Here is a 26,161-nt window from a genome sequence, read left to right on the forward strand (position 1 = left end):
CAGTGCTGGTGGTAGGGAGGTGGGGAGGAGCACAGCAGATTCTGAGACAGTTCTACTGAACTTTATTGGGAAGGGAAAAGAGTGGTCTAGTGGTTAATTGTCTGGTTAATGGATGTGAAAAGGATCTAGACAGGATGGAATCTAGTGCAACCACAAATACCTACTTAACTAATAGTATCACATACATATAGGTGTTATAGAGCTATACCTGCACATCATGGTATAAATAATAACACTATGGTACAGTATATTTATAGTAACTCATGACTGTGTAGCACTTAAAGGCCTCTCACAACAACCCTGGGAGCCCTTGCAACCAATATGCATAGCGAAACAGGAAAAAAAATGCCACATTTGTCCATGTCTAGAAATGTATATCTCATCCTGCATCTTGAATCCATCGCCCACTGCCAGGAGGTAAGTAAGCTCATTACTTCTTGAGACAATCTGTTTCATTGTCAGATGGTCCTCTTTGTTAGAGAGCTCTCCCTTATATAGAAGGGGAAAAAGCCACCCTGTGACTTCTTCTGACTGGTCCAAATTCTGCCCTTTGTGGCAACAAAGAATCAGTCTATTCCTTCCCTATGACAGTCTTGTCTTCTTTTCTCACTTATCTTTCCTCCTACCTGAATAATTGGTAAGTGTGCCTTCTTTGCCTCAAACAGTCCTACATTTCACACTCTTTCTAGTCTATATTCCTGACATGCAAAGCAAAAAATAGCCTATGTGGCATATATTTACACACACATAGGATGCATATATATATATACATATAGGCTGCACACATATACATATGTAGGCTACATGTATTCATATGTGTCTTTTATATGTTTTATGTATGTTATTTCTTGCTCTGGGTGTCAGGAGAGAGTATGATAATTTATTGTTATACTCCCTATATTCATACGGATGCCCCACCAACAATATTTGCAGTATGGGTGAAATAGTCTAGACAGGTGCTTTATTTTGTTGTAAATCTATATCATGTTCATGGGACCCTTTGCATACTTTTTATTAATCAGACTGTGACATATTCTCTCGGAATCATAAATAGTTGATCTCCAACATCCCTTCTATAGGTAAAATCCTGACTCTAAAAAGCATCATGACACAGAGGAAGGAGTGCTGGATTGGAAGTCAGAGGACTGTGTTTAATTCTGAGATCCACCACATATCCCCCAGGTGACCTCAGTACAAGTTGACTTAGTTCCCTCGGTCTCCATTTCCTCTTCTTTAAAATGAGGGGAGGAGGGCAGACTAGAAGGCTTCTAAGTTCCCCTCCAATTCTGCATCTGTTATCCTGTGAATGTAGAGTTGTTCTTTATTAGAAATCAGATTAACAATTCATCTAGCAATTTTTTTCTATTCAGGTATTTCTTTAAAAAAAATCATAAATTACCCCACTTCTAAGGCTTTTGTTATGCCCTTTGATCCCTGGCGTCTGGTGCACTGCAAAAATGTCTTTTGGCAGCATTCACTGTAACTTTATAATCAAGCTCTCCTCAATGTAATCCCAGTGTGGGTACTTGCAGACTAACCACTCCCCTGCAATGTCAATGATGCTGGGCATTATTGAGAGGTATAAAAGAATTTTATATAAAAGAAGAGGCGTAAAAGAAATTTAAGACATGGCCCCCATCCTCATAAAAGCATGTAGTATGATGGAGGAAATGGGACAAATGAGCATAAAAAGGGAAGAACACAAGAAATGAAGTGTTGGGGAGCTTGGGTCATCTGTACTAAAGGAATACAGGAGCAAATTGATAAAATCCAAGCAGTTTATTAGGAAAGACGTGTCTTTCACTGGGCTTTGAACAATCAGGGAATGGACCCAGACTCACAGATTTAGAGCCAGAAGGGACCTTAAAAGTCATCTAATCCAACTACTTCAATTTGCAGATGAGGAAATTGAGGCCCAAAGAGTGAATTGTTCAGTGAATTGTCCAGGATCACATAGATGATAAATGGCAGATCCTCTGATTCCTAATCCATATTGATTCCCCTGCACCATGCTGCCTCCCATACCATTGCAGAAAGTATAGAAAAGGAAATTCCTTGAACTTAAAATTATTTTTTGAAAATGTATTTCAATGTAATTAATTTCCTCTGTAATCTTATGAATTTTATATTATACATTTAATAACATTATTCTAAGTAGGGGTCCATAGGCTTCATCAGATGGCCAGTGAGGTCCATGACACAAAAAAGGTTAAGTCTAACTATGATAGTTATAAATCCAGAGCAAGAAGAGATCTCAGAGATCATTCATGAAAAACTCTTATTTTACAGAGGAAGAAACTGAGAGCCGCAGGTAGTGCCAGCGCTCTTTCCACTGCATACCATGCTGCCATTCAAAGAAGGTATAAGTTTAAGCATGAAGGTTGTAAAGTAGGAAGTTGTGTGCAGGAAAAGGCAAACAAGTTTGTCTCATTGGAGCTGAGCATCCGAGCTATGGTTTCATTGGTATAGGGAACCCCTCTACCAATGCAGGTCAATACCTTCCTTGAAATTTATAGTCATAGAGAATTTCCTAGAGCACTGAGATATGAAGCAATTTGTCCAGGGCCACATGACCAGAATATGTCAGAGATGAGATGAACCTACCTCTTCCTGGCTTTGAAGACAGCCATCTAGTCACTAACGAAACTGCCTCTCTGCTGCTGATGACTATAGGGAACTTAGGAAGATGTAATGATTTAGGGAAAATGAAATTATAACTTGTTTTGGGAACATGTTAAGTTGTAGGTCTCATTGGGACATTTTGGTAGTAGTAGAAATGGAAAGACAGGACTGGAAAGAGTGTGAGAGGTCAGATTATAAAGATAGATTTGAGAATCATCTACAAACAAGTAGTGGTGGAAGTCACGTGAGTAGATGAATTCCCCTTTGAATTTTATCCTGATGATAAATTATCCTTTGAATGGTTCCATGATCTATCCTCTTTACCCTCACTATCTTTCTTTTCTCCTCATGGGACCACAGGAGAATCAATAGCCATTACACCAGTACCAGGATTAAATCCAAACTCCTCAGCTTAATCTAGAATAGCATTCAAGGCCCTCCATCACCTGGCTATCTAACCTCATTTGTCATTACTCACCTACTCAGCCCTTCTGCTCCAAGTTAAACCCATCTGCTCACCATCCCCTGCACGTGACTCACTGATTACCACGTCTGTTATTTTGCTTACACCCTTCCTTTCCACCAATCCATGTTCATCACATTCTTCAAGGCTCAATTTCATCTCTTCCATGAAGCCATTCTGATTAATCTCTTTCTATTCTAACCACTTCTTTACTCTGCCCACCTTCAGCACTGTTTTCAATTTGTGGTGTATAATTTTGTACTTTCCAGCATTATTTTATAATTGTTCTTAGGTAGGCCCATGAGTTATTTTTACCTTTCCAAGAAAATTATAAAATCCCCAAGGGGAGGGATTGTGTTTAATTTATAGAACTTTTGTGTTAGAGATTCCTGTAACATGAGGGGCCCCAACATACATTGATAGGTCAGAATGATTAACAAAAATGAAATGTAACAGAAATAGATGTAAAAAAACATACTTGGAGTCAAAAACCAACTACATAAGTATAAGAGAGAAATAGACCTAAACAACAAATCATGTGAAAAGGACCTAAGGAATTTTATGTACTGCAAGTTCAATACAAGTCAACAGTATAGCATGGCAACAGAAAAATTCAAATAGTCTCCATATTTATGGAAACATAATGTTCGTAACAAAGAGACTGTCATTCACTGTACCATATCCTGGTGTACTCAAGTCTAGACTATTACGTTCAATTCTCAGGACTGCGTTTTAGGTAAGACGATGACCAGTTGGAGAAAGTCCCAAAAATAGTTAACAGAATGGTGAAGAATCTCAAAATCATGGGAACAGTTAGCTTGGAGAAGAAGGTTTAATTAAGTGTAAGGAAGCTGGCCACCCTGTCTTAAGGTATTTGAAGAGCTACCATTTGAAAGAGGGATTAGACTTGCTGTTCTTGGATAACCAGGAGAAATGGAAGGAAGTTACAGAGAGACAAATTATAATTTTTGCAGAATCATGGATCCAAGAATCATAGAGCTAGAAGGGAACTCAAAGGCCATCTAATCCAACTCCCTCATTTTATGGATGGGGAGTCTGAGGCCCAAGGAGGTTAAGTGATTTGTTCAAAGTCATATAGTATTTGAACCTAGGACCTTTGACTCAAGACTCTTTCTAGTGTACCCATTCTCTCTCTCAGTCAGTCTATCAGTGAACATTAAATGCCTACCCAGTACTGTGCTATGCCCTAGGGATACAAAGACAAAAATGAAATAGCTCCTGCCCTTGAGAAGTTTAAGGAAAAACCTGCTAACAACAATCGTTGCTCAAAAGTAGAGTGAACTTTCTCAGGAAGTTGGGAGGTCCACATCATGAGGCCAAGTGGAAGTTTGATGACCAGTTATCTGGGATGTTGCAGAAAGGATGCCTACTCAGATATGGACTGAGTAAGATGAACTTTGATGACCCTTCCAACTCTGATACCCTGTGATTCTATCACATAATTTTCTCTCATGTTCCCACTCCTGACTGTGACATTTACACCTCTGCCTCAGCTGCCTCCTCACTGGAGATGCTCCGCCCCTGCAGCCCCTGCCCAGATTGCTGAACTCTTGGCCTTTTGAACCTTTGCTCAAAGAAGTGCCCAGGCTTTGTTGTTCAGTTGTTTTTCATTCATGTCCAACTTTTTGTGACCCTGTTTGAGGTTTTCTTGGCAAAGATACTGGAGTGGTTTGCCATTTCCAGTTGTATCCAACTCTTCATGACCCCATATTGGGTTTGTTTGTTGGAGGGTTTTTTTTGTTTTTTGTTTTTTGCAAAGTAGTTTGCCATTTCCTTCTTCAGCTCCTTTTACAGATGTGGAAACTGAGGCAAACAGGGTTAAATGACTTGCCCGGGGGGTCACATAGCTAGTAAGTGTCTGAGGCCAGATTTGAACTCAGGAAGATGAGTGCCCAGTCTAGCCATGCTTAATTCTCTCCTGGTTCTGCCCTTGATTCTCTAGAATTTTATACCTTGCCCCAGCATACCTTACCCCCTCCTTACTTTGTGGTTCTCTTTTAATACGTTGTTTCGCCCCATTAAAATGCAAACTCTAGAATAACAACTGTCTTTTTTTTTGCTTGTAACCATAGTCCTAGTGCTTAACACAGTGCTCGACACCTAGAAAATGCTTAATAATGTTCTTTCTATCTACCTATGTCTACATATATGTCTATATCTATCATAAGCTATTTATTAACTACCTGGTCCATTGTAACATACCCCACTATTCTTCCCATTAAACCATGGAGGGATAGCAGATTAGCTCTGTCCATCATCAAGAATCCTCACTGGCCACTGACCATAGTTATTTGGTTTTGTTAATGGAAAAATTGTCCCACAAGGACTTTCTACCCTTAACATTACCCACAAACCCTAAGGGCTCCATGGTTAAATAGTATTCCCTGTTAATACAGATGGGATAACTCTGAATGGCTGATAACCAAAGAATATAACTTTGATCAAGACACCCAGACTCACAGAAAAGTGAGATACAGAATGAAACACCAAATGTTTGCAAGGATGGGACTAGCCTGGTCCACAAGTCCTGTATGGAGGATACTGCAGTCTACAACTCTGCTCTCTGCATTAGAAACAACTTAAGGAATTGTATTTCCAGGAGTGGAAGAGGAATGGAGGTGGGAAGTGGAGAGAGTAGTATGGAAGTATACAGTGGTGTGCTGCAAATGTTTAACAAGCAGCTTTTGGGAGCCATGGGAAGAGAGGGAGGTACATGCAACACACTTTTAATTTAATCTGCACTATCTCCATCACTTTCTTAAATCTAGAAGTCAGCAACATTTTCTGATTTAACATTTTCTGATTTCAGATGTGTAAATGCTCACACTGAAATTTCAATGAATGGCTCTCATAAGTCCAATTGTGCTGGCTCCAGCACTTTCTTGAACTGAAGACAATAGCATTTAAGAGAAATTTTCTTCATTGGATCCATGTGGATGATCTAACCAGATACCTAACAAGCAAAGACAAATATAGGCTTGATATCAGAAAACAATTTATTTTTAAAATAGATTTTTATTGATATTTTTTGTTTTTACATTGCACATATTTCCTCCTGCATCCCTTTCTACCCTCCCCAAGCCTTCCTTATTACAAAGATTAAAAAAAGAAGAAGAAAAATTAGAAAAAATGTTCAAAACATTTTTAAAAATCTGGCATTATATGCAATATTCTATACTCATGGACATTTGCAAAGGAGTTTGAGGAAAGTGATTTCTCATTTTGGAACAAAATTTGTTCTTTACAAATTTGCAACATTCAGTTTTGATTGTTTTATGGCCACTGTTCTTTCCACTTATATTATTAACAGTTGTTTTCCTGGATCTACTTAACTCACTTTGTATCAGTTCATGTAAGCCTAGGAAAACCTTCTTTACAATTAAAGTTACTCAAAAAGGATTGTACAACTGCAAGACACAATGGGTTCTCCCTCCTTGGATGTCCCCAAGCAGAGCCTGGCTAACCACTTGGAAGTTATGTTATAGTAGGGGCTCCTTTTATATATGGATTGGACTAGATAGCCAATGAAATCCCTTCCCATTCTCCAATTCTGTGACTCTATGAAGCTCAGATGTCAGCGAGATCTTTTCCACATAAAGACCCATATTTACATCAGAATTTATCTGGACAGCTATTATGATATGATTAGGGACTGCCTTTGACTATAGTCTCATAGATTTTAATAATAACAGTAATAGCTAGTATTTATATAGTAGTAGGCAGCTAGGTGGGTCAGAGGATAGAGCACAGGGCCTGGAGTTGGGAAGACCTGAGTTCAAATCTGCCCTTGGACACTTGCTAGTTGTGTGACTGTGGACAAGTCACTTAATCTCTGTTTGCCTTAATCCACTGGAAAAGGAAATGGCAAACCACGCCAGTATCTTTGCCAAGAAGACCTCAAGGACAGTAGTGTCCACGAGGTCATGAAGTGTTATATAGGACTGGACAACTGAATACCAGCAACCACAACAATATATGTAATACTGTAGGATTCGCAAAACGCTTTACAAATATTTTTCTAATTTTATCCTCACAGCAACTCTGTGAAGTAGGTGTTCTTATTATTTTTATTTTACAGATGAAAGAAGCTGGAAGGGACCCGAGAGACCATCCAGCGCAGCCGGCTTCTTCTACAAATGAGAGGTTAAGTGATTTGCATCAGTCACAGAGGTGAGATTTAAACACAGGTTCTGGATCGGTGCGACTCCAGTACTCTTTTCCCCTGAATTACATATATCACAGTCTCTGCGCCGCTCCAAACACCACTGCCACCACCACTGTAATAGAACCTGCTAGTACTGTCTGAGCTCTGTGTTCAGACAGAGCCCAGAATCTTTGTTCTAGCATATCAGTCCCACGTTTGTTTCTTTCCCCCATTTTACTGAATGCAGTTCTCCCAACAAGCCAGATGCAATCTTTTGTCAACTTTTTTGTTGTGTTAACCTCCCTTCTCTTCCTTCTTGCACCCCTGCCACCTTCACCCATATGATTTCTTCCACTTTAGGATTCTTATACAATTTTCCTCTTTTCCTTTTCCAACTACACATTGGAGCCAAGCATTCACCAAGCTTTTATCTGTCATCAGAGATGAAGGCAGAAAGGACTGTTAGGAGAAGAAGATGGTTCCAAAGTGAATCAGACATTTAGGGTCAATTCTCATTGTTCACTAACAAGTAAAAAATCCAGAGGAGGTAGACAAAATATAATTTTTTCCTTTGCCTACTAGAGAAGCAAATGACTGAAACTACTGAAGGCTGAAGGCATTTGCCTGACCTGCAGCATCAAACTAAGCCTGGAAATCAGAGGGCTATTAACCTGTTTTCCTTGTATGTGTCACTAAATGACAATAAGAATTGAGACTTTTGCTCCCCACCCTTAATGCCCCTAAATGCTTCCATCTCCTGCAAATAAATGTTCCAGGTAGAGCACATATCTGTCAACAGAGGCAGCAATAGTATTGTAGTTAGTCAATCTTCGAGTTTCTAGACAGTTTGGAAGTCTGACTGTCTTTGAACTAGCTTTAAGATGATGTACACTGGCATCAAATGTTAGAATAGATTCTACATTGTCACCAGACCCTTTTTAAGATTTTGAGGACTGCACTATAAACATTTTCTTAGGACAACAAACTTACCACCAAAGTGAATAAACAAATAGATGAACAAAGAGATGGATAGATGGATAGATAAATAGACATAGATAGGCATAATCATCGATAGATAATGGATAGATATATGGATAAATAGATAGATGTATACATACATACATATATACATACATACATACGCACATACATACAAAGCAGAACGCCCCCCCGCCTTAGCTGCCAAATGGAACTCTGCAGGGGGAGGTCCCTGAAAACCCAAGACCGCCAGAAAAGGTAATGGCAAGCAAAAGGGGACCTATTATTACTGGCTTTTTTCAATCCTGGATCCTGAGGGCTGGTTTTATCTTTTTAACTGGAAAGTTTGAGTCTTGATCCATTAATCCAGAGATAATAAATGTCTGGTGGCAACGTGCCAGTTTGAACTCATGAGTGCTGGGCTTATTCATTATTAGGAAGTAGTGCTTCTCTGTGGGGAAATGCTTGTAAACAGGATTAACAGAGGGCAGGAGGGGGAAATCTTTTGTGAAAAGCATGGCCTTTGCTAATCAATAGAAAATGGCTCCTTGCTACCTTTTTCCTTTGAAAAATGTTGTCTAGATTCTGCAAAACAATTTTAAAATGTCATATATGATATGTATTATATGTACATATATAATACATATATACATATTTGCCTAGGTTTAGCTTGGTGAACTAAGATTATATAATAATTTGGTAATGCAGGGAGGTGTTTAAAAACATAAATAAGTACTGACCTGCACTAGCTACATAATAGATATAGCTACTATTCAAGTAGCCCCAAAGCTGATCAAGGCCAACCCGAAGTCACAAGGGTGGGCTTCCAGTGTAGACCCTAATCCACCTTTAAAGTTCTAGTAGTAAAATGTCCAGTGCTTGTTCCAGAGGACTGATGATGAAACATACTTCCCTATTCTTGATAGCAAAGTGGCAAACTATAACTGTGGAATGTTGCATGTACTTCCAAGCATGGTCTCTTTCTTGGCTGGTTTTATTTAACTCTTCTTAGGATGAGAAGATTAGAAATGAAGAATAAAAGATATGGAGATCGTTTAGTCAAACCTAGTACTCTCACAATTTAAGAAACTGAGGTCCAGTGAAGTGAAGTGAAGTGACTTGGTTATAGCAGTAGTCAATTACAGAGATGGGGGGGAGGGCATTGAATCAAGATCCCCTGACTTCAAATTCATTGCTCTTTCCACTATACCATGCTTAGTCACAAAGTGTTAGTATGGGTATGTGCATGTGGTTGGAGGAGTTTACTGGGAATTGACTATGGCATAAAAACAAAGACAAAACCAAAACTAAGCCTTTCAAAAATAAAAATAATAAAATTCATCAATTCAAAATAGATGTTTACAAACTGTTACTGGAGATCCTTCAGGATCTCTACAGTGTTATTTTTAGGGGGCTGTGCAATACAATGGAAATAACACTGGCCCTGCAGTAAAAGAACCTGGGCTCAAATGCTGTCTCTGACACTTCCTACTGTGTGATCCTGGTAAATTCACTTGACCTCCCCTGATCTCCCTTATCAAAAGAGATGGCTAGACTAGGTGGCCTCTAAGGTGCCTTCTAGCTCTGTCTATGATGCTCAAAACTCTCTCTGAGACATCCAAATACATCACATACTACACTCTGGGAGCAAGGGTCCCCAGGTTCTAGCTTCAACTGTCCAATTTACTATCAGTGTGACCACTCAGAATCAAAACGAGAAGGTTGGGCTATATGTTATCTAAGGTTCCTTTTTCCACTAGATTCCCCATCAGCATAGGAAGCTCTCAGTGATGAGGAATCATACTGATCATACCCTCTACCAATACAGACCAGTGCTTAATCTTACAGGGTTGCCTGAGGCACCAAGAGCTTAGGTAACTTGCCCAAAGAGACAAGTCAGAGGCAGTATTTGTCTAAGACAGAACTTGAACCCAGGTCTTCATAACTCCAAGGTCAAATCTCTAATCAGTGCTATGCTGCTTCTCTGTAGATGGTTGATTAATTGGATCATCTGGTCAAAAGTAGAAAAGGAATGGCTAATCCAAACAAAAGCCCTTACCAGCTTCTTCTCTTTTTTCCTCTATCAAAAGGCATAAATAGTGCCTCAAGGGGAAGGGTAGAAAATCTGTTTTTATTGTCCTTCATACCTTGTTCTCAACTTTATCAATAGAAACAGTTCTCAGACAAGTTGCCCTCTTGCTCTTATTCTTTCATATTTCATGTCTTGTAGACTTCTGCACAGGTGAATAAAACAACTGCTTTTTGTAGGTCAATAAAAGTATTAGGATGTAACCTTATCCACTGTCGGCTCACTGAAAACATCTTCAGTGTAGCTCTAGTAGCAGACAGAAAAATGGGGATGACATGTACTTCACCCTGTTCTCTTGGGATTTTTATCTCCTGGCCAGGTCTGTACATCTTGAAAGTTTTTAAATCCTTGTAGCTTACGGATTAGAACAGCAACAGCTGAAAACAAAACAAAAAACAAAAAACATTGCCCTTAAGTTTCTATGAGCCTGTGTTCTGTTCCTGTAATTGTGGGCCACAGTTTGGACTGTGATAATGAGCTTAGTTCCAATAGGATGTATTGGTTTCATTCTCCAGGATCTTTTGAGGACTGTATTAGTGGTATGGGGATTTGTCATCTGCCAGTCCATGGAAGATAATGAACTTCTGATGTGTAATTCTAGTTACTAGGTCATGTCTGGCTAGGTATTCAGTAGTGACTAAATTTTATGGTCTGAAGTGGTGCAATGTACTGTTGCCACCGTTTCCTTCTATAATTTGCATTAATCACTACATGTAGACTTCCTAAGGATAATATTTCTGTGGTTTATGGTGGCAGTGATCCGGTCTTAAATTGCCATCATAAATCCCTCCATTTTCCTCAAAGAAGTCCACATGACTAAGCCACTTGTTCTGTCCTTCTTTTCTGACATTATTTGTTGACTTCATGAGGATGTTGCCCATGGAGAACCTTCTGTTTCCATGCCTGGAACTCAGTCATTTCACATGCTTTATCCAGAGAAAAGCCATTTTTTGGTTAGTCAATGAATCCAATTATGTATGCCTGTTATTAGTCTTTTATATTGCTAGATACAGTGCTGTGTGCTTATTCTTTTTTGAAAACTATATTATTTATTTAAATTTTTAGTTTTCGGCATTGATTTCCAGAAGAGTTTGAATTACAAATTTTCTCCCCATTTCTACCCTCCCCCCCACTCCAAGATGGCATATATTCTGATTGCCCTGTTCCCAAGTCAGCCCTTCCTTCAGTTACCCCACTCCCTGCCATGCACTTTTCCCTTACTTTCTTGTAGGGAAAGATAGATTACAATGCCTCATTGCCTATATATCTCATTTCCTAGTTGCACGCAAAAACTTTTTTTTGAACATCTGCTTTTAAAACTTTGAGTTCCAAATTCTCTCCCCTCTTCCCTCCCTGCCCACCCTCCCTAAGAAGGCAAGCAATTCAACATAGGCCACATGTGTATCATTATGCAAAACCCTTCCACAATACTCATGTTGCGAAAGACTAACTATACTTTGCTCCTTCCTATCCTAGCCCCCTTTATTGAATTTTCTCCCTTGACCCTGTCCCTTTTCAAAAGTGTTTGCTTTTGACTGCCTCCTCCCCCTATCTGCCCTCCCTTCTATTGTCCCCCTTTTTTATCTCCTTCCTCCTTCTTTCCTGTGGGGTAAGATACCCAATTGAGTGTATATGTTATTCCCTCCTCAGGTCAAATCCAATGACAGCAAGATTCATTCATTTCTCCTCACCAGCTCCCCCTTCCCTTCCAACGAACTGCTTTTTCTTGCCACTTTTATGCAAAATAATTTACCCCATTCTATCTCTCCCTTTTTCCCTCTCTCAGTATATTCCTCTCTCATCATTTAATTTAATTTTATTTTTTTAGATATCATCCCTTCATATTTAACTCACCCTGTAATCTCTCTCTCTCTCTCTCTCTCTCTCTCTCTCTCTCTCTCTCTCTCTCTCTATATATATATATATATATATATATATATACATATATGTATATGTATATGTATATGTATGTATGTATGTATGTATGTAAGTATGTATGTATATTCCCTTCAACTACCCTAATACTGAGGTCTCATGAATTATACACATCATCTCTCCATGTAGGAATGTAAACAAAATAGTTCAACTTTAGTAAGTCCCTTATGATTTCTCTTTCTTGTTTAACTTTTCATGCTTCTCTTGATTCTTGTGTTTGAAAGTCAAATTTTCTATTCAGCTCTGGTCTTTTCACTGAGAAAGCTTGAAAGTCCTCTATTTTATTGAAAATCCATATTTTGCCTTGGAGCATGATACTCAGTTTTTCTGGGTAGGTGATTCTTGGTTTTAGTCCTAGGTCCCTTTGACCTCCTGAATGTCATATTCTAAGCTCTTCGATTGCTTAATGTAGAATCTGCTAGATCTTGTATTATCCTGATTGTGTTTCCACGATATTCAAATTGTTTCTTTCTGGCTGCTTGCAGTATTTTCTCCTTGATCTGGGAGCTCTGGAATTTGGCAACAATATTCCTAGGAGTTTTCTTTTTGGGATCTTTTTCAGGAAGCGATCAGTGGATTCTTTCAATTTCTATTTTACCCTCTGGCTCTAGAATATCAGGGCAGTTCTCCTTGATAATTTCTTGAAAGATGATATCTAGGCTCTTTTTTGATCATGGCTTTCAGGCAGTCCAATAATTTTTAAATTATCTCTCCTGCATCTATTCTCCAGGTCAGTGGTTTTTCCAATGAGATATTTGACATTGTCTTCCATTTTTTCATTCCTTTGGTTCTGTTTTATAATATCTTGATTTCTCCTAAAGTCACTAGTTTCCACTTGCTCCAATCTCATTTTTAAGGTAGTATTTTCTTCAGTGGTCTTTTGGACCTCCTTTTCCAGTTGGCTAATTCTGATTTTCAAGGCATTCTTCTCCTCACTGGCTTTTTGGAGCTCTTTTGCCATTTTTGTTAGTCTATTTTTAAGGTGTTATTTTCTTCAGTATTTTTTTAGGTCTCCTTTAGCAAGTCATTGACTTGTTTTTCATGGTTTTCTTGCATCACTCTCATTTCTCTTCCCAATTTTTCCTCTACTTCTTTTACTTGCTTTTCTAAATCCTTTTTGAGCTCTTCCATGGCCTGAGACCAGTTTATGTTTTTTCATGGAGGCTTTTGAAGTAGGCTCTTTGACTTTGCTGACTTCTTCTGGCTGTATGTCGTAGTCTTGTTTGTCACCAAAGAAAGATTCCAAAGTCTGAGTTTGAATCTGAGTCTGTTTTCGCTGCTTGTTCATGTTCCCAGCCAACTACTTGACCCTTGAGCTTTTCATTGGGGTATGACTGCTTGTAGAGTAGAGAGTACTTTGTCCCCAGCTTGAGAGGCTGTGCTGTTGTTCTCAGAGCTATTTCTACACAGTAAGATCTGCCATACCAGCTCTCTTCCTCCCCCAAGAACTGCCAACCTGGACGACAACTCAGCTCTAAGCAGGCTTTGCACTCCAGCTCTGATACACTGCTTAATTCCTCCCACCAGGTGGGCCTGGGGCCGGAAGCAACTGTAGCTGTAGCTCTGTAAGCAGCCTCAGAGCTGCACCACCTCTGCAGTGGCCAACAGTGAACTCTTTTCACTCTGTCCCTGCAGTTTTTCCCACTAACTTTCTTTGTTGTCTTTGGTGTTTGTGGGTTGAGAAGTCTGGTAACTGCCACAGCTCACTGAATCAGGGCACTATGGCCTGTTCCACCTGGCTCCTGGTCTGGTTGCTCCAGGCACAGTCCACACTGGGATGTGCTGTGCTCCCCTCCCAGCTCTGTGTGATAGACCTTACCCAGAGACCATCCAGGCTGTCCTGGGCTGGAGCCCTGCTTCCCTCTGCTATTTTGTGGGTTCTGCAGTACTAGAATTTGTTCAGAGCCATTTTTATAGGTGTTTGGAGGGTTCTAGGGGAGAGCTTTAGGCAAGGACCTGCTTTCCAGCTGCCATCTTGGCTCTGCTCCACACTGTGGGCTTTTTCTAAAAGTATTTCTACAGGTTTTTTTTTTACCTGTTTCTTACATACACTAAGAATGTGTACCAATCTTTCCCCTTTTTTGGCATGACTACTTTTCAGGCAGTAGGTTCTGTTTTGTCATCTTTGTAGGAATTTCTCCTAGGTTAGATTACCAGTCTGTTACAATATATTTCATTATTCAAGAGGAGTATATCAACACCAATATTGATGGTAGAAGTGTTAACTTTTAAATGTGATCTTCCTGTTCAGTTTTGATTGCAAAATGCAAATAATTGTCTTAACATCTTCAGTCAAAGTCTCCTATGTGTTATCTTTAAGCTCAAGGTATCTTTCCTGCAGAAGACTAAGGTGTTTATAGTATGGCTTTCACCCATTGGTTCAGTATAATCTGTGAATTCAAATTTAGAGCTTCATTCTCTGTCTCACTTTGACATAAATTAAGAATGTAATGCTTATTGAGTCCAAATAATATTTTGATATCACTGGTGAAAGATTTTATGAGATAAAGAAGTTATTAAATTTTTCAGTGAAGCCACATTGTTCAATGTCATCTATAAACATCAAGTTGTTAATACAGTGTTTTGGTATGACTCTTTTAATTTGGAAGCCACAGCTAACTTTATTTGGAAGAGACAATAATGTGCATAAGGCTAGGCAGAACTATAATGGACTTAAACTGTTTCGTTGAAACATTCTATGTTTTATCTGAATTGTTCTTGGCATTACATCTGTGGCATATTTTAAATGGAGAAGAATTTCCAAGTAGACATCGAATACTCTAGTTATTTCTCTCTTTCTCTCTCTTTCTCTCTCTCTCTCTCTCTCTCTCTCTCTCTCTCTCTCTCTCTCTCTCCCCATATATACACACACACATATGTATGTATGTGTGTATGTATGTGTCTGTTTATATATATATATATATATATATATATATCCAAGAATAGTAAGAATATGTACATATGTTCACATACAGTATATGAATAACCTATGAGTACAGAACTGAGTCAACAATTTTGTGATAATCAACAAAGGCAAAATATGTCAAAACAAATCAGAAATAGCTATACCCTACAATATATGCTACAAATCTTTGGGGCAACTTATTTAAAAACTACAAAACTGATAATATGTTGCTTTTTATACCTCAGGGACTTTTTGGCATATCCTTTTGCTCTTCAGATAATATATTGTTTTCTTGTATTTATAATTTTTTTTCATGATTAAAATTATGCATGACTTGTATAAAGTACATTAATATATAATTGATTTGTTTGGAGAAGACACTTTTATTCTCATCCTTTTAAAACAGATATATGATACCTTCTATAAAGATGGGAACAGAATTATGTCTGAAAAAAAAAGTAAAGTCCCTCCATAGTAATTAATGTAACACAGCAAAGTATTTGAGCTAATAATTATAATTCTTATTTGGCCCTGTTGCTTTCCAGTTTTGCAGAGGCTAGAATCTCGGTTACTTGGCTTGAAAACCATTCTGCCATTCGTTATAATAGGGGTATGCAAACTTTCTCTTTTTTATTCGATCCTATTTGTGCTTTGGTTATGTTAGATTTCTTGTGATCATATAAATTAACAGAAGCCACGTCATTCTCTGTAGGTTCTGATTTGCCCTTATTTTTCTTTATTTGTTGAGTAAACCTTTTGATTGACATTGAAATGTTTATTTTATTCTCTGGCGCTTTGGCTCCTTGACCTTTTAACTTTTGAGTCCATTTGCTGATAAAGGGAATCTAAAATTTCTGATATCTTTTTGTTTTCCAGATTCCTTTCCAAATGTTTCTTTTGTGTTGCCTTTAATTGAGGAATGTGGTGTTGATGTTTTCCACTGCAGGTTCCAGTTAGATATTGATGTGACCTTCTAATGCTTTTCTGCAGATCTCCAATAGCTTTTTCACATTGCTTCTGCCATGATTGTATTTGATGTCTGTCTTTAGGAGTATTCCTTGATAGCTCCACCTTTCCTCCTATGGTTCTTACCATGGCAACAGCTGCCACATATATTCCTGCATGAAGATCCTGAAATGGTTTTTGCCCTTTCTGTCAGATACTGTAGGAGAACACATTTATTCGTGGTGGTTATAACAAATACCAGCCTTTTACAATTACTCTGTTTTGGTATATATAATTGGTCTGTAAGTTGGATTCATGCCATCATACTCAAAGGGAGATTTTCAGAGTACCAATCTAAGTATGCCTATCTTCTTTTCAAAATCATTTTAGGCATCAGTGCTTTTTTGGAAATCTCTTTTGATGCTATATATAATTTATAGAGTTTGCATTAAATGAAGATTTTCAATGACCTCAAGGCCTTCAACTTTTCTCCTCTTCAGATTTTAATAATTCTTTAATTTTCATCTCTTGTTTTGTCTAATTTAGACTTAGAGATGAAGCTTTTTTTGTTTTGTTTTTTTATGATTGCTCTGTACAGTTTAGAAATATGTGATTTTGTGTCTTGGAGCCAAATGTACCACTAACAAAAAGTAGTATGAAGCCCTTGTCTAAACCTGTTGAAATCTATCTCCAAATTTGGTATGATACAGTTTTGAAACACAATGAAACTATTCATGTGATTGATCAATCCATTCTAAGCACCCTCATGGTTGCCTGTTTTTGTGGTCTGCAAAATCCACAATGGAACATTTCCTACAGGTATTCTGATCTTTTCTGATGTATCTTTACTTCTTGTGCAAACAAAGAAGGGCTGCTCCTTCTATTGTCCTCTTGGTCAAGTTGATCATCATGACAGTAGCCAATATTCTACGCCCATTTGTTTCTTAGATTCACAGGAGTACTTTTATCCCACTGGCTAACCCAGTCAGGCATTACTGGAGCCTACCTGGCAGTGTTTCAGGGGCCCTGCTAGGCCTTTACAGCTAACATAACAATCTCTGAGTATGCAAAATCCCCATTGAATATCACCCTGCCTGGCATTTTCTCACCTTTCCATTGCCCCTGTTCAAAAAATGTCCATCAAATTTGGCTCTGTGGAGATTCCTATTATATTCTCATTGGTGTTATCACTGTTATGATCTCATTCATATCATAGTTTTCAATGAAGTTCAGATAGAAACATTCCAGGATGAGTCACTCTCATGCTACAGTTGTTATTCAGTTGTTTTCAGTCATGTCTGACTCTTTGTGACCCCATTTGGGGTTTTCTTGGCAAAGGTGCTGGAGTGGTTTGCCATTTCCTTCTCCAGCTCATTTTACAGATGAAGAAACTGAGGCAAATGGGGATAAATGACTTGCCCAGGATCACACAGCTAGTAAATATCTGAGACCAGATTTGAACTCAGGAAGATGAGTCTTCCTGACTCCTAGCCCAGCACTCTATCGACTGCAGCACGTAGATGCTATTATTCTTTTATATTTAATATTTTGAAGGCTGTCTCAGAGATGGATGAAATAACTGCTTTTTAATTGAATAAAATTTGGGGACATAATTCATCCTCTGTAGGTTCACTGAAAATATATTGAGACAGTTTGATAACAAACAGAAAGATAGAAATTAAATGTATTCCATTCTGTTTCCACATGGCTTAGATTCCTCCCATTAAATCTCTATATTTAAAAAAAAAATTCATTCCATGTAGTTTAGGGATTTTGAATATTTGGTATGGTAATATTTATTAAAATATTATTTTCAAATTTTTATCTATCAATATTGTGTCTGGGCTATTGTTGGCAGTGATCTATGTATATCATTATTATTATTTTTATTGTAGCTGTTGTTTCATCTTTGTAGAAAAATTGTTTTCATCTCATCCGATGGAATGTAGATAAAATCAGTCAATGCATTGCAAATATAAAATAACTGATTTTTGTAATTGAATAAAAGTATTGGGATATAATCTCATCTTCTGTAGTTTCATTGAAAGCATCCTCACTATAACTCCCCTAGCAAACAGGAAAACAGAGATAATGTATATCTTATCTAGTTCCCATTTGATTTTTATTTCTTCTGCTAGATTTCCAAAATTTTAATATATTTAATTCCACACAGTTTAGAGACTATGAATGTTTGATATTGCAACATAAAATGTTCTTGAATTTTTCAAATCAATGTTAAGTCTGGGCAATTATGGGCAACCATTAAGTTAGTGAAAAAGGTTTAGTTTAATTTATTTATTGATTTGTCCAGGACATTTTGAGATCTGTACTTGTAGTATATGGATTTGTTGTCTGTCAGTGGATGAAAGGTAGTGAGCTTTTGATGTATAATTTTATCCACCAGGTCATGTCTAACTGTGGAGCAGTTATGTAGTAAAGTGGACAACAGGGCTGAGTCTGAAGTCAGGAAGACCTGAGTTCAAATCCAGTCTCACGCACTTAATAGCTGTGTGACTTCAGTTTCCTCATATATAATTATTATTTTTTTGTCCTTCATTTTCAAATAGGACCAATGACTTCACAGGTGATGTCTTGATTTGTGCATGAACTGGATTTAAGTGAGGCAGAATTGTACAAAGTTCTCAACCTCCCTCACTTTTCTAGAGTCATCTAAGTCCAGTGGCAAGACAAAAGTCAAGACAACTGGTAATGACCTGGGATGCATTGGATGACCTTGGTGTCCTCGATGCCTAACCAATATCCACAGCAGTATGCATGCTGCAGCTTCTTGGAGGTACGGGTGAGATTTGGATGACAGATGGGTAGATGAGCAGCCCTAAAAAGGGCTTAGCAAGCACTCACACAAGAGGTTCTAGTCCTCCTTAAACACTCCATACACCCCCCATGTATAAAATGGGGATAATAACAGGATCCACTTCCCAAGGTTGTTGTGAGGATTAAATGAGATAACAGTTACAAAATAATAGCCTATGTGTGTATTTTATATCTATGCATATACTATATAATTAAATCTCAATTATATTTTATACAGTTTCTACCATTTCCTTGAACAATTTGTATTGATCACTAAAAACAGACTCCTTAAGGATAACACATCTGTAATTTCTAATGGTAATGACCTGGTCTTGAACTGCCATCATACATCCCTCCTTTCCCCCAAACAAATCCCCCGGCCTCAAACGTTCCTTCTACAATTCTTTGCTAACTCATCTGACTTCCTTGGTTTCCTTGAAATACTTTATGTTCTGCAAAAAGCTATTCCTCTTTAATCTTGGTGCCTTCACTCTAAAACCTCCCTTGTATATATCCTATTGGTATACGGCTGTCTGTATGTTGTCTCCCTGATTAGACTGGGAGCTCCCCAAGAGCAGGGATTGTTTTTGTATATACCTTTCTTTGTATCCCTAGCACATAGGGTAGTGCCTGGCACTACAGGCGCTTAAATACTGGCTGACTGACAGATAGTGTCTTTTTGGCTAACCGTGTGGGCTGCTGCCCACCAGGGCCCTTGGAATCCATTCTTGGGGTCATAGTCATTTCATAGGCCCCATCAAAAAGTAAATTTGGTTACATTCAACAAACTCAAAGGTATGTGTCCTGGATCAGCCTTTACTATTATTATTTATTAAACTGACAACTGTCTATTGCAAAAAGCATTCTGTATGTTTTTGATCTCTTTATCTGATGCCCATCCTCTTACTCCTTTTTGAGGAAAGAGCTATTAATCTTCCTTTGGCCCAGTGAATACAGCACAGGGCCTAGACTCATCTTCCCGAGTTCAAACCCAGCCTCAGATACTTACTAGCTGTGTGATCCTGGGCAAGTCACTTAACCTTGTTTGCTTCAGTTTCCTTGTCTGTAAAAAAGAACTGTAGAAGGAAATAGCAAACTGCTCTAGTATCTTTGCCAAGAAAACCCCAAAATGGGGTCGCGAGGAGTCAGACACGACTGAATAACAACTCAACAACAGTAGCAATGGTTTCTTTAGGTCAGTGGCCCTGTGTTTTATTAATATTAATACAGTTTTTATACAAGATGCTTTCTAAATCTGTTAAGGTCCATTTCACAGGTCCAAAGGTGTACACTAAGACTAGTTTTGCATAGGTATTAATTGATTGAAGCATGCTTTTTTCCTATTAACATTACTGTTATAATTACTACTACTGATAGTTATACTTTTTAAAGATTAAGGGAGACTTTATGAGATTTAAGTTTGGAGTACCCAAATTTCTGGCTCTTGAGCTTCACCAGACTAGGCCCAACCTACCTCCTTCCGTGGGGGTCGGTCCCCTGTGAAGAGCAGTGTGACAAGGTTCTGACCTTTTTCTTTCTGGTATGCTCAAGGGGAGGAGAAGAGAGACAGAGTAGAAGCCAGTCTATTGTGAAAGGATTGGGGAGAGCAGCTGCTTCTCCTGTCAGGGCAGCAGGCAGCGGGCAGGAGAAAGAAGTGGCAACAACTAACCCATGTGCCATCTTTAGCTCATGAGTCGTCATTCAATTGCTTTTTCATTCCTATTCGCAGTATGCTGGGTGAGGGGAGGCTGGACGGAAGTGTGTAGGGGGGAAGGAGTTGACATCCAGACTCTCTCAGCAAACTGCTATTTCTCATCACTAATGGAATTAACCAATTGCCCTCTGTCCCCACATGGCAGCTTAAAATGTTATTGACAGAATGGCAGAAAGAGGCAAAAAAAAGGCAAAATAACTGCATAGGAGTCAGAGCCTTTTAATATGGGAAATTGGCCTAGGATTTGGGACTTGTAATGTCAGTGTAAAAGATTTGCTTTAAACAAACTGAAACGACATAAATGCCACCATTATCCTTGAACCCTGATATGCCAAGTACCCTTTTGATGTTCCTTAAAATATTTTGCCAAGCAGCAAGTTACTGGGTTCTAATTTAGATCAAATACGTAAATGTTCTTTAGGAACAGGTGTTCTATCTTCCTCCTAATCAAAGCTTCCCTTAAAGCAGTTAAATTCTGATAGCAGAAATCCATTTGGGTTAACAGAATAATCTCTAGGGGACCTTAAAATGATTCTTGAATAATTTTCAAATCTTATCATGTTTGCTCTTCCAACTGCTTGAAGGCCAAATAAAAATTCATTGGTGAACAAACCGAATACTGAGGAATTTCACAATTTATCTTGTGAAATTTCACAAGGAGTATCAGGTGAAGAATGAAAGTGGGTTTAAGAGGCACTTGTTCCAAATTCCGCTGCTTTGCTACACCCATAGAGGAAAATATTAGAGAATGAGCCTGAGGGAGATCAATCATTCTGCACGACATCTTTGAACAGATAAACACCTAATAGACAGGCATGGGTTTCACGGGTCCATTACTTGTTTGGAACGAATCGGGACAAACTGTCTTAAAGAAAACAAAGAAAGAGGCCCAGAAAATCCTCTTTGGTAGATGGTTAGAGGTATCGTTCCACTGACCCTTCCCCACTCTAACAACTCCCAGAAGGTGGTGTTTACATCTGAGAGATAAAAGACAGAAATAATTTGGGTAACCACAAGAGCTATAACTAGCCATTGGAGGGAATGCTGGAGCTAGAGTCAGGAAGATCAAAGTTCAGATCTGGCTTTGGACACAGACTGTGTGACCCTGTGCCAGTCACTTCCCTTCTTCCTGCAGATTCCTTGTCTGTACAATGAAGATAATAGCACCTGCTTCCCAGGATTACTACAAGGATAAAATGAGGAAATATTTGTAAAGCGGTTGGCTGTCCTTAAAGGACTATATAAATGCTAGTTGTTATTGTAATTATCGTTGTGCCAAAGACAAAGTAAATGAATGCATTCTTACTGCAGTTTGAGAGGAATGGTAGAGATACCCAAGACACCACAAGGCTACTAAAAGAGATCACCCCCAGAGAGATTGCTGCTGAGAAAGGCCACTGCCAGGTGGGAGGAGCTCATCTGGGATGTGGTCACTAGGGGAAGAAGCTACCTACCATCTGTTAGGTTCCTATTTTAGCTAATTTTCTTGAAAACTAACCATTAAGTTCATTTGTTTCTATGTTGTTGAAGCATTGCACCCCCAATAAATTTTGATGTCCTGAAACAAACTCCATCCACCCTGCCCTAGTTACAGCTCTAGGCCCCATAAATCGACATGACGGTATCTAAAAAAAACAAAAGTTCTGCATCTACTTTCCTGGCTTCTCACACAGTCCACAGGTATCCCTTGCACATCACCCTACCACCCCACTACCCTCCCCAGCCTGCCTCCCCACCTCTTGCAAAAAATTTTTGACCTTCCCTTCACACCAGAGAAGAAATCTCCATTTTTTTTTCTTTCATGCTAGTACCTTATAGTAAAATGTGAGATGATATTATACAAGAGTATACATATATTTTATGCATTTCTGAATTTCTAAACTTTTTCTGTGCTGTTTGCTGGCCTTTGCATGTCACGAAAATTCCCATTTAATTTCTTATGCCAACCTGCGATGTATTGAAACCATGATGGGAAAGTTGCTATGTGGAAGGAATAACTGTAGTTCCCACCTTCAGGGAAACGAACACTGGGAAGCGAAACCAAAATTGAAGTTCCACTACTGAACTTTAAACATTAATCTGGACAGAGATACCATTGCTGCATCCATAGGGTACCATCCCAAGTCACCAGCATAATGTACTAGAAGAGGGGCAGCTCAGGGGCACAGTGAGTAGAGCACCAGCCCTGGGATCAGGAGGACCTCAGCCTCAAACATTTGATGCTTACCAGCTGTGTAACTCTGGGCAAGTCACTTAACCCCAATTGCCTTACCAAAAAAAAAGTACTGGGAGAATCACCAATAAGCATCCAAAACAAAGAAATTTAGGTAAGAACATTGTCTAGATTTCCATTTGTGTTTTAGGCTTTCTGCTTTCCCCTTATTCTGTATTCTTTTACTCTGATTCCTTCTAAGTACCCTGGCTTTTTACTCCTCATCTTCTTATTGTTGTACTTCCAAAGAGGACTGAGGACATCGTAAGGGTGACTTCTTGATTGGATTTAAGTGAGGCAGAGCTGAATAAAGCCTTGTTTTCTCCACCAGAAATCAGAGTCCGGTGGCAAGACAAAGGTCAAGAGGACCAATGGCCCAGGATGTAGTGAATGACCTTAGCCTTTCTAAACTAAAATCCTTCCCCACATCTCAGTTTCCCTGAAGCCACGCATATTCAGTGACTAAGAGCTAGGTAAGAATTGAGACAAAAACTGGCCCAATTTGCCATCCCAAAGATATCAGTCTTAGAGAGGAAGACCCTCAGATTTTCTGGCCAGAACAGAAAACCGTTGCTATTTACACTCATTCTAAGCCATCAAAACTAAACGGTGAGCCATGGTGGCTGGGACTGGTCCTACTATAAGCCATTCAACTCCAATTCCCTTGTTCCCCCTAATGAATTTTTTTAAAATTGCTCTAGGCAATTACCACGTAGCTGACTTCTTCCCTGGCTCCTTGTTGGGATATGTCTGCCTTTTCCTGCAGACCTAAGTCCTAAATCTCTTCCATGATGTTGCCAGAGCTTGCAGTATGCTGAAATTGCCTGGATTTTGATCAGATTCACCACCAGTTATAAAGATATGGGTCTTTCCTCTAGGAAACAAATAATAAACCTAATGAAACTCATTTATCTAGAAGTTTGCCAAAAGGTTGCTGAATTCTCACACTTTTCATCCAGCTGCCATCTAAAAAGCTGTTTCAGCTATATTAAATTCTGTCTCTATCACCAATTAGATTCTACACACCGAACAAGCATTTCACAGTTTTTTGAGTGGCCAAAGATGGGATGATTTATGTTGAAGAGTCACTTACATACTGTCTTCTATTTGAGGGATGCCAACTAAAAACAGATTCCTCGGGCTGGAGAACAGATAGGTAAAAATACAAACAGCGATGGTGGAAGGATAATTATTTACAACTCAGTATTTACACACTAGTGAGTCACAGAAAAGCAAAGAAGGCTGGAAAAGGAGATGCCAAAGCAAGTGTCTAAGGCATTTGGACTTTAAGCGTTCTGACTCTGGCTACAGATGGAGAGAATCAATTATCTGGATAATTCGTGAGGAAAAAGAAAAAAAAAATCTTGCTTTCACTTGAATTGTTCAAATAATTGAGGAAAATCTTGTGGTCCTTTTCTGGTTTTATATTCAAATGAGCTGCCAGCATTTCTCTGTCCCCTCCCCAATACCATCCTTTTTATTGAGAAGGCTTAAAGAGTTTGCTATAGCCAAAGGAATATCCTCTCCTAGTAAATTTCTTTCTATTATATTTGTACATCAGGGGAAAAAAATTGGTTTCAAGCAGAGTCCTTTTTCCCTTTGTGTACTGGTAAGCCTTTGCTGGGGAAATAAACTGGGCTGACTGGCCCTTTGATCCCATTGTGTGATTCTATCTCATTCATCAAACATTGGCACCTGACCTGTTACAAGTGTATAGAAAATGGAACAATTTGATCATTTCAACGCTGGTTTCCTATTTTTTTAAGGCATTTGACAACCATCTTTTAGATTCATTTGCTTACTTTGGTTGAGTTTTATCAAATTTTAGTGAATAAATGTGATTTATTTATCAAAAAGGTTGGAGGGGGAAGGGATAAGATTTAGTGAATATTGCGTTAAATTTGTACTTAGAAATACAGTCCTACAGATTTAGTCTGGGAAAAAATAAGAAGTGTCTTCATCTTCATGCTGAATCAAAAAAAAATAGCCCAAGCCTGATCCCCAAGTCTCTGGTCAGACTCTGTAATCAGGATGACCGCTCTCTCCTAGGCTATAGCTCAGTGTCATTTTCCAGCACATGGGAATATAACTGCTTCCCCTTCCAATCTGTTATGTCTGTAGATTAGAAGAGACACAGACGGATCCCTGGCCAGGAACCTCCTGGCTCCATCCTCATCAGGGTAGATTGATCAGCATTTACTGATTACAGGAAATGGCTGTTAACGGGGTGAATAAATAACACATCTGGATGCAGGGGTCATCAGAAGATTTAGAACCTCTTCCTTCCCTACTCAACCATCATCTTTAGGTGTTACTAGGACAGGACTTCTTAACCTGGGGTCTATGAGCTTTTAAAAATATATGTATGTTTTAATAATTGCATTTCAATATAATTGGTTTCCTTTGTAATTTTGTATATTTTTATTTTATGAATTTCCAAATATTATTCTGAGAAAGGGTACAAGGGCACCAGACTACCAAAAGGGTCCATGACATAAAAAAGGTTAAGAACCCCAGCAGCAGGGATGTCTTCCATTTTTATGAAGCCCTGTTATCTCCTTTCCTTTTCACAGGAAATTTAGATCCCTTACAACAGTGTGCAAAATGAAAATATCAAGGCCCTTGTTGAAAAGGTTTTCTTTTTTTTCCTTTGCCAAGAAACACATCCTTTGTAGAGTTGAGAACTTTTTTATGTCAATATTTTTCGATGATAGAGAGTCCCAGATGCTTTAAAAATACATGATGAGGTGAAATACGAAACTCAAGTTCAGCCTAAAAGCTTCTTCAGCTCATAAACAGTGAGTGCTATGTGTTTATCATTCTTATACGTCCCTTTATGTTTTTAAGGACCACCTTCAAACTATGCTTAAATTTTCTCTACGACTTCTAGGGGGCAGCTCACAGTTTTATATTTAATCCTCAGTCTCCTTCAAGACTCAGGTCTACTGTCAGCTTCTGGAGGGGCTCTTTCCTGATCCCCCTACAAGGAGTCCTTCCCCCCACATCCCCTATCCCCCTTACCTCACTACACTCTCCTCTACCCACCCCCCCCCAAAATCAGCTTGTATGTATTGTGTATGTATTTGCATTTATGTGCAGGTTGCCTCCATCAATAGAATGTAAGCACCTTGAAGGAAGGGACTGTTTCACTTTTGTTTTAGTAGGTCCAGTGAGCAACACATAGTAGGCATTTGCTACATGCTTGTTAAATGGTTGATTCTCTAAGCATGAGTGAATCTTACAATATGGGGTGAGCACAGTGCTAGGCTCTGAGTATACAAAGATGAAATCAAACACAATCCCTACCCTCAAGGAAATA

This window comes from Trichosurus vulpecula, chromosome 8, assembly GCF_011100635.1.
Source record: "Trichosurus vulpecula isolate mTriVul1 chromosome 8, mTriVul1.pri, whole genome shotgun sequence".
Lineage (NCBI taxonomy): Eukaryota > Metazoa > Chordata > Mammalia > Diprotodontia > Phalangeridae > Trichosurus > Trichosurus vulpecula.